At 34.7% G+C, this 10604-nt stretch overlaps 1 pseudogene; it reads left to right on the top strand.

The window, feature by feature from the left end:
• The first annotated feature begins 8872 nt into the window (after window positions 1-8872).
• On the top strand, window positions 8873-9957 carry LOC129636957 (olfactory receptor 10AG1-like; annotated as a pseudogene).
• Window positions 9958-10604: the final 647 nt, after the last annotated feature.

Here is a 10604-nt window from a genome sequence, read left to right as displayed (position 1 = left end):
TATATATAAAAATATAAATATATATAATATATGTAATATATTTATAAAATATATATAATATAATATTTATAATATATTTAAAAATATATATAATATATATTAAACATAATATAAAGAATATATAAAGATATATAATATATATAATTACATTATATATTCTGTATATATTATGTTTTACTATACTTATTATATATTTTATATTTTATATTAAATATATATTAAATACATATGAATATATATTTAATATATTAAATTATATCAAATTTATATTATATATAAATATATTTTTATTATAATTATTATATTTTTTAAATTATATATATTATATTTTATATATTATATTGTATTATATATTGTATATATTATATGCCTATAATACATTTGATATGTATATATATATTATATATATAAATATATATGATACATATATGATATACTATATACATAATATTATTTATATAATATCATAATATGATATATATTATACATATTATAGAATATATAATATGAAACATATAATATAATTATAACTAATAATATAATTATTAATATATAGAATTTATAAAATTAATATATATAAAATGCTTAATATATATTATGTATATATAATGTAATACATGTAATATTATATATATAACATATATTATACATAATAATATATATAATATTACTTATAATTTATGTACATAATATAATATAAAGTAATATGTATAATATTATATTATAACATTATGATAACATATTATAATGTATTATTATAATACTTATAATTTTAAATATTTATAAAAATTCATATTTTATTTTATAAATTTAATAGTTTTAAAATTTATAATATGTGTATTATAATATATTATAGTATAATATATTGCATTATATATTATATAATATATAATATACAATATATGATAGTATATGAATATTTAATATTATATATATTATATAGTATTTATAATATAATAATAAATATATTAAAATAATAATGATATATATTTTATATATTATATATAATTTATATATATATATAATATATGCTATATAATATATATAGCATATATAATATATATAGCATATATTATATATGCTATATATGCTAATACATTTTATATGCTATAGTAATATATAATATATATTATATATATTATACATATTTATTTATATATATATTCTAATATATATAATTATATATATGCACTCAATATGACAGAATATATATATATATAATATTTATATATAATAATATATTTTATACATATATATATATATTCAAGCGTCCACCTTCCTGCAACAAATGGCAACTCTGGCAGAGACTCTTCTTCACTGAGAATGACATCCCAACCACTAGGGGTACTCAGGGGCCAGCTTGCCTGCCAATGAACCAGACCCAGTGGCCACAATTGTGACACTTTTGTCCCTGATCTCCTCCTGATGTGGACAACTGGCCAGAGTGCCCTGATTGGCCCCTATAGTGCATTGGTCTATAGAGAAGAGAGCCGACCTGATCTTACCTTAAATTGATGGTCATGCAGGAGAAACTACACTATATCAGGATGAGAAGATGACGACATCAGATGTAGACATCTTGCCCAAGTTGTTGGACCTGATTTGTATGATCATTTATGTTTTCTTGACTTCTTAGACCTCTACATATAAATCAAATGCTTTCTATCATAGGCCTGATTCTATGCTAGTTTTAGAAATCAATTCAATTGTTGGGTTTGTGGCCAATTACCTGTGTCTAGTTCTGGGTTACCTTGTTAAATTTCTCTACTACAAGACTCAACTAGTTGGCCCTGAGAAAATTTACTTAAAAAAATTGTAGTCATATTCAGATTACTGTGATATTACTAGATGGGACCCCCTCACTGGGCCAATTAATTATGCCTGCTCTGACTCTGGCCATAAATTTGAGCTTTTTTCTATTACTCCAGCTCAATCAGAGCAACAAGAAAAGTTTCAGCAAAGGAGGAAAAAACCTCCCACAATTATGGAATGGATTTTTATAGATAAAACCAGGCTATGGTAATTTAGGTTTAAAGTCTCGTCTGGGTTGGAAACAATTAGATCACACTAAGGGCAGACACACTGAAACCATACTCACAGAAAAATAGTCAATTTAATCACACTAGGACCACAGCCTTGTCTAACTCAATGAAACTAAGCCATGCCCATAGGTCAACCCAGGACGGGCGGGTCATGGTGGAGACATCTGACAGAATGTGTTCCACTGGAGAAGGGAATGGCAAACCACTTCAGTATTCTTGCCTTGAAAACCCCATGAACAGTATGAAAAGGCAAAATAATAGGATACTGAAAGAGAAACTCCCCAGGTCAGTAGGTGCCCAATATGCTACTGGAGATCAGTGGAGAAATAACTCCAGAAAGAATGAAGGGATGGAGCCAAAGCAAAAACAATATCCAGCTGTGGATGTGACTGGTGATAGAAGCAAGGTCTGATGCTGTAAAGAGCAATATTGCATAGGAACCTGGAATGTCAGGTCCATGAATCAAGGCAAATTGGAAGTGGTCAAACAAAGAGATGGCAAGAGTGAATGTTGACATTCTAGGAATCAGCGAACTGAAATGGACTGGAATGGGTGAATTTAACTCAGATGAACATTATATCTACTACTGCAGACACAGTCCCTCAGAAGAAACGGAGTAGCCATTATGGTCAACAAAAGAGTCCGTAATGCAGTACTTGGATGCATTCTCAAAAAGAGAGAATGATCTCTGTTCGTTTCCAAGGCAAACCATTTAATATCACAGTAATCCAAGTCTATGCCCCAATCAGTAATACTGAAGAAGCTGAAGTTGAACGGTTCTATGAAGACCTATGAGACCTTTTAGAACTAACACCCAAAAAAGATATCCTTTTCATTATAGGGGACTGGAATGCAAAAGTAGGAAGTCAAGAAACTTCTGGAGTAACAGGAAAATTTGGCCTTGGAATATGGAAAGAAGCAGGGCAAAGACTAATAGAGTTTTGCCAAGAAAATGCACTGGTCGTAACAAACACCCTCTTCCAACAACACAAGAGAAGACTCTATACATGGACATCACCAGATGGTCAACACCGAAATCAGATTGATGATATTCTTTGCAGCCAAAGATGGAGAAGCTCTATAGAGTCAGCAAAAACAAGACCAGGAGCTGACTGTGGCTCAGATCATGAACTCCTTACTACCAAATTCAGACTTAAATTGAAGAAAGAAGGGAAAACCACTAGACCATTCTGGTATGACCTAAATCAAATCCATTGTGACTATACAGTGGAAGTGAGAAATAGATTTAAGGGCCTAGATCTGATAGATAGAGTGCCTGATGAACTATGGAATGAGGTTTGTGACAACATTGTACAGGAGACAGGGATCAAGACCATCCCCATGGAAAAGAAATGCAAAAAAGCAAAATGGCTGTCTGGGGAGGCCTTACAAATAGCTGTGAAAAGAAGAGAAGTGAAAAGCAAAGGAGAAAAGGAAAGATATAAGCATCTGAATGCAGAATTCCAAAGAATAGCAAGAAGGAATAAGAAAGCCTTCATCAGCGATCAGTGCAAAGAAATAGAGGAAAACAGCAGAATGGGAAAGACTAGAGATCTCTTCAAGAAAATTAGAGATACCAAGGGAACATTTCATGCAAAGATGGGCTCGATAAAGGACAGAAATGGTATGGACCTAACAGAAGCAGAAGATAGCAAAAAGAGGTGGAAAGAATACACAGAAGAACTGTACAAAAAAGATCTTCATGACCCAGATAATCAGGATGGTGTGATCACTGACCTAGAGCCAGACATCCTGGAATGTGAAGTCAAGTGGGCCTTAGAAAGCATCACTACACATAAAGCTAGTGGAGGTGATGGAATTCCAGTTAAGCTATTTCAAATCCTGAAAGATGATGCTGTGAAACCATTATAAGGTACCATTTCACTCCAGTCAGAATGGCTGTGATCCAAAAGTCTACAAGCAATAAATGCTGGAGAAGGTGTGGAGAAAAGGGAACCCTCTTACATTGTTGGTGGGAATGCAAACTAGTACAGCCACTATGGAGAACAGTGTGGAGATTCCTTAAAAAACTGGAAATAGAACTGCCTTATGATCCAGCAATCCCACTGCTGGGCACACATACTGAGGAAACCATAATTGAAAGAGACACATGTACCCCAATGTTCATTGCAGCACTGTTTATAATAGCCAGGACATGGAAGCAACATGATGTCCATAAACAGGTTAATGGATAAGAAAGCTGTGGTACATATACACAATGGAGTATTACTCAGCCATTAAAAAGAATACATTTGAATCAGTTCTAATGAGGTGGATGAAACTGGAGCCTATTATACAGAGTGAAGTAAGCCAGAAAGAAAAGCAGCAATACAGTATACTAACGCATATATATGGAATTTAGAAAGATGGTAACAATAACCCTGTATACAAGACAGCAAAAGAGACACAGATGTATAGAACAGTCTTTTGGACTCTGTGAGAGAGGGAGAGGGTGGGATGATTTGGAAGAATGGCATTGAAATACATATAATATCATATATGGAACGAGTCGCCAGTCCAGGTTTGATGCATGATACTGGATGCTTGGGGCTGCTGCACTGGGACGACCCAGAGGGATGGTATGGGGAGGGAGGAGGAAGGAGGGTTCAGAATGGGGAACACATGTATACCTGTGGCAGATTCATTTCGATATTTGGCAAAACCAATACAATATTGTAAAGTTTAAAAATAAAATAAAATTAAAAAAATAAAATAAAATTCTAAAAAAAAAAGAAAGAAAGAAATTTTGAAGCCTTAAAAAAAAAAAAAAAAAGAAAGTGCCTCACTCAGTATGCCAGCAAATTTGGAAAACTCAGCAGTGGCCACAGGACTGGAAAAGGTCAGTTTTCATTCCAATCCCAAAGAAAGGCAATGCCAAAGAATGCTCAAACTACTGCACAATTGCACTCATCTCACACACTAGTAAAGTAATGCTCAAAATTCTCCAATCCAGGCTTCAGCAATATGAGAACTGTGAACCTCCTGATGTTCAAGCTGGTTTTAGAAAAAGCAGAGGAACCAGAGATCAAATTGCCAACATCTGCTGGATCATCGAAAAAGCAAGAGAGTTCCAGAGAAACATCTATTTCTGCTTTATTGATTATGCCAAAGGCTTTGACTGTGTGGATCACAATCAACTGTGGGAAATTCTGAAAGAGATGGGAATACCAGATCACCTGACCTGCCTCTTGAGAACTCTGTATGCAGGTCAGGAAAGAACAGTTAGAACTGGACATGGAACAACACATTGGTTCCAAATAGGAAAACGAGTACGTTAAGGTTGTATATTGTCACCCTGCTTATTTAACTTATATGCAGAGCACATCGTGAGAAACGCTGGACTGGAAGAAACACAAGCTGGAATCAAGATTGCGGGGAGAAATATAAGTAACCTCAGACATGCAGATGACACCAGCCTTATAGAAAGTGAAGAGGAACTTAAAGCCTCTTGATGAAAGTGAAAATGGAGAGTGAAAAAGTTGGCTTAAAGCTCAACATTCAGAAAATGAAGATCATGGCATCTGGTCCCACCACTTCATGGGAAATAGATGGGGAAACAGTGGAAACAGTGTCAGACTTTATTTTTCTGGGCTCCAAAATCACTGCAGATGGTGACTGCAGCCATGAAATTAAAAGACGCTTACTCCTTAGAAGAAAAGTTACGACCCAGCTAGATAGCATATTCAAAAGCAGAGACATTACTTCGCCAACAAAGGTCCGTCTAGTCAAGGCTATGGTTTTTCCTGTGGTCATGTATGAATGTGAGAGTTGGACTCTGTAGAAGACTGAACGCTGAAGAATTGATGCTTTTGAAGTGTGGTGTTGGAGAAGACTCTTGAGAGTCCCTTGGACTGCACGGAGATCCAACCAGTCCATTCTGAAGGAGATCAGCCTTGGGATTTCTTTGGAAGGAATGATGCTAAAGCTGAAACTCCAGTACTTTGGCCGCCTCTTGCAAAGAGTTGACTCATTGGAAAAGACGCTGATGCTAGGCGGTATTGGGAGCAAGAGGAGAAGGGGACGACAGAGGATGAGATGGCTGGATGGCATCACTGACTCGATGGATGTGAGTCTGAGTGAATTCTAGGAGTTGGTGATGGACAGGGAGGCCTGGTGTGCTGAGATTCATGGGGTCGCAAAGAGTTGGACATGACTGAGCAACTGAACTGAACTGATATATTACATATTATATAATTAAAATATGTTATATATCATATATTATTATGTATATAATATACCACATATATCATATATTTTTATTATATATAATTTTATATTAAATATTATATTATATATTCTAATATATAATATATATTAAATATATAATATATATTATATATTAAATATATAATATTATATAGTATTGTATTCAATATATATTTATATATAATATATAAATATCAATATATACATATATACATATGTACATATATAGTATATCTAAATATAATATATATTATAATATTATTATATAATATTATAATCTATGTATATCATAATATTAAATGCATTATAATTATTAAATATATGCTTTTATAATATTAAGATTATAATTATTATATATATATATATATATATATATATATATATGAAGAGTTGACTCATTGGAAAAGACTGATGCTTGGAGGGATTGGGGGCTTGAGGAGAAGGGGACGTCAGTGATGAGATGGCTCGATGGCATCACTGACTGGATGCATGTGAGTCTGAGTGAACTCCGGGAGTTGGTGATAGACAGATAGGCCTGGTGTACTGCAATTAATGCGGTCGCAAAGAGTTGGAGACAAATGAGTGACTGAACTGAACCGAACCGAACCGAAACTATACTTGCTCACCTATCTACTAGCTAAAATATACATATTATCTGGTTTTGATACTTTTGAAAACTGTGTATTAGCCATATTTTAAATAGTTTACACTTTTCAGTTTTAATTTTCATGTGCTGCATCTTAGATATATTATTAGCATGATAATTTTTAAATGAAAGTTACCCCTGACACATCATAAGATATTTGAGAATAAATATACCAGGCAGAGTTTCAGAAATCATATTATCAGTGTAATTGCTTCAAGTTTGTCATTATTACTTAAACAACCAATAAGTCAAGTGTTGGGGGCCGGCGTGAGGCACTCTGCCCATGGCAAAAGTCATGAGGAAGGAGGCTCGACATACGCAAAAGCGGGATCGAGCCTCAGGAGTCCCCCTGGAAATCCTCGAGCATCTACCCCCATAACCAGAGCCTGCCTACTTTACTACTTTGTGCTCTCACCTACACCTCTGACTTTACGGGGGGCTGTCCCCCACCACCTCTTTCGGAGAAGGAGTTAACCTAGAGCTCCAGTTAATAAAAACTCCTGGGCGTGACAAGAGTGTTTTAACCTACAAACTCCTCTGAAGGTTCTCTAGCCTGCCTGACAGGCTTGTCCAGCCACATGTGATTGCTCACAGCCTCCCAACCGTGAGAGGCACGAGATGCTTTAAACCTTCTAAAAACAGGTTCTTTAGAGAAGTTAGAAAATTATTATAGTATAAGTATAATGGGCTGATTAGAAATTGTATTGGTGAAGGGTTTTTCATTTGTTGAGCTAATGTTTACTGCTAAGTCTCCACATCCCCTGCCCTTATACACATTAATGAATATATAGAAGAAATAAGTATTAACCTTTGATATAAATCACATTAGACCTTAGGCCAAGTAAATTCTTTCCTTAACTAAAACCCACTACACCCTCACCCTATAGGAATGTAACTTTATTTGAGTGATGTCTGTTTTAAGAATAATCACTCCTGGAGAAATAAGTGTTGACTGACCACTGTCACAAGGAGAGGGTCATAAATTGTCAGCAGGCCCCCCTGGCCAGAAGATGATGTAACACACCTAAGACCTCTGTATACATTTGTATGAAGCACCTGACTTTAATAAAAGTCAGGACTGCTGTCCCTGCGTTTCTTTTGTATAACATCTCAGTGTATAAAAACAGACTCTGGAAAATAATGAATTGGGATCAGTTCCTTGAAAGACTGGTCTCCCCATGTCGCGCTCTCTCTCACTCTGGCTGAGTCTCCATCTGGAGTGTGGAACCAGCAATGCTTACTAATTATGCCTGGGCTTCTAAGATCCGACCAGGGAGGCTTCAGTGTCTCCTCTCCTTCAAGAGAACGGAAGGATGCCTGTGGCCTACCTAAGTGGTGCAAATTTCTTGTCTTAAAGTTTTGTTGGTCTTCCACGTAAACCAAGCTATTCAGCCTCTTTTCTCCACTGAATTTTCCTACTGAGCTATCCTCATTCTATTACTCTTTATATCTTTGATGAATAAATAATTAAATAGGTTGCCAACGCTGTCCCCACTTCAAATACCCTGGATCAGCCGGGGCTGGACCCCGGCAGTCAAGAACACAGTCAAACATAAGCTGCATCCTTGTAAAAGATAAATGAAAGTTCCTGCTTTATAATGCCTGTTGGCTATGTTGCTTATTTTAGTAGATAAAGGCAGTCAGATTGGTGTCAAATGTAGTGTGCACACAAGAAGTAAGAGCTATCATTGCAGAATATGGAAGGAAAGGCATGATTTATGCTTGAGAAAATTCCAGTGGAAGACTTTGGAAATTCCTTAAAAATACATTACAGAATTTGGTGGTGCCTTACCACTGAGAAAGTGGGATGCAAATATTTCTACTTTAGAATTTTGCTTTTTTATTGTAAGTAAAATGGATAGATTTTGCTCTGCACACAAACAGATTCAAAATGATCACTTTTATTTCAAGTTAAACCTTAAATTGCAACTTATGCTTTTATATTTAGAATTTAGCATACATAGTCTCCATTAGACCACAGTTGTGTTGAGTCCAGGATATAAAATACTAGACATTAATAGAGAATAGAAATCTTATGTATTATTAATGATTCCTCTAAATCCCTTTAAATTATAGAATTACAAAACAAAAAAGATAAATGTCTAATTGTACTATTTTCACATATGGAACCTCAAAAATATCTAGCAAATGTGAATCTCACTTCAATGATGGAATTTGTTCTTTTGGGATTTTCTGAAGTTCCCAATCTCAAATATTTCTTTTTGTGATGTTTCTGTTTATCTCTGTGATAGTAAACTCTGGTGGGAAAGGGCATCATTATTCTCATAAGCAGAAACAGACCAGACTCTCCAGACTCCCATGTACTTTTCCTCAGTAATTTTTCCTTCTTGGAAATCTGTTATGTGTCTGCCACTCTTCCTAGAATGCTCATAAACCTTTGGACTCAGAAAATACATATTTCTTTGCTTGTTTGTGCAACACAGATGAATTTTGTCCTTATATTTGGAAACATAGAGTGTCTGCTTCTTACAGTGATGACCTATGATCGCTATGAGTCCATTTGTAGCCCCCTGCACTATCCTCTGGTCATGAACCACAAGGCCCATGTCCAGCTGGTGGCTGCCTGCTGAGTCACTAGAGTTCCAATTGAGGTAGGGCAGACATGCCAGATTTTCTCTCTGTCCTTTTGTAGGTTCAACCAAATCAATCATTACTTCTGTGGCATCCCCCCAGTGCTGAAGCTGGCCTGTGGGGACAATATTCTGAACGAGATGTTGGTCTTTACAGTTTCTGTGCTTTTTGTCATGGTCCCTGTTCTGCTAATTCTTGGCTCCTACAGTAGATTCCTTCACCATCCTGAAGTTGCCATTGGCAACAGGAAGAGCAAAGGCTTTCTCCACCTGCTCATCTCATGCCATGGTTGTGACTTTATTACTTGGATCTGCAATCGTTACATATTTACGACCTAAATCCAGAAGTTCTTCCAGAACAGACAAAGTTCTCTCACTTTTCTATAACACTATCACCCTGATGTTTAACACCCTGATATACACGTTGAGAAACAAGGATGTCTTGACAGCCTTGAGAAAACTGCTACCTTAATTTAAAGCATTAGCTGCTTGATTTAAACTCATTTTCTGTTTTCCTATTTAATTTTGCCATTGTATAATCAGAAATAGTTAGGTTGCTCTTTCCACATGATTAATAGATATATTATATTCATTCATTCCTGGCCTTATTGTTTTATGCTGGATTTTTTAAATATCAGGATTATATTATGCTGTCTTGCTGATAAGAAACTATGTATTTAGGCAATATTATATTCAGTCCACAAATTTACTGGTGATTTGCAATTTTAAAAGAAAATATAGTATCACTTACTTACCTTTTCCCGTAAAACCATAGATATTTTTGTACTTTCCTGTTCATATAACTATCATGCACTCCCCCCCTCCTCCTTTTCATGATGTTTTTAGATAATACAGATGGCAAAAGTTTGGAGGACAGTTGTTAAATACCTATGTGTTTTTAACTTTAGACATTTTACCTTTCAATGACTTCAATTTGATTCTTCTGTAAAGATTAAATATAAAACTGCATAATGACCCTTAAATTTTTGTAGTGTGGCAATAAATTTTTACCCTTTGCTTGTTTCTGAATTCTTCTCTGTAGATATGTTTTATGTAGCCAAATCATGCTACTAGCATCTTGATAATTTGTTAACTTAATTTTTACTAATGCAAAACATA

The sequence above is a fragment of the Bubalus kerabau genome, chromosome 22 (assembly GCF_029407905.1).
Source record: "Bubalus kerabau isolate K-KA32 ecotype Philippines breed swamp buffalo chromosome 22, PCC_UOA_SB_1v2, whole genome shotgun sequence".
Classification (NCBI taxonomy): Eukaryota; Metazoa; Chordata; class Mammalia; order Artiodactyla; family Bovidae; genus Bubalus; species Bubalus kerabau.
The sequence above is the reverse complement of the archived record's forward strand: the minus strand, read 5'-3'. Positions and strand labels throughout refer to the sequence as shown.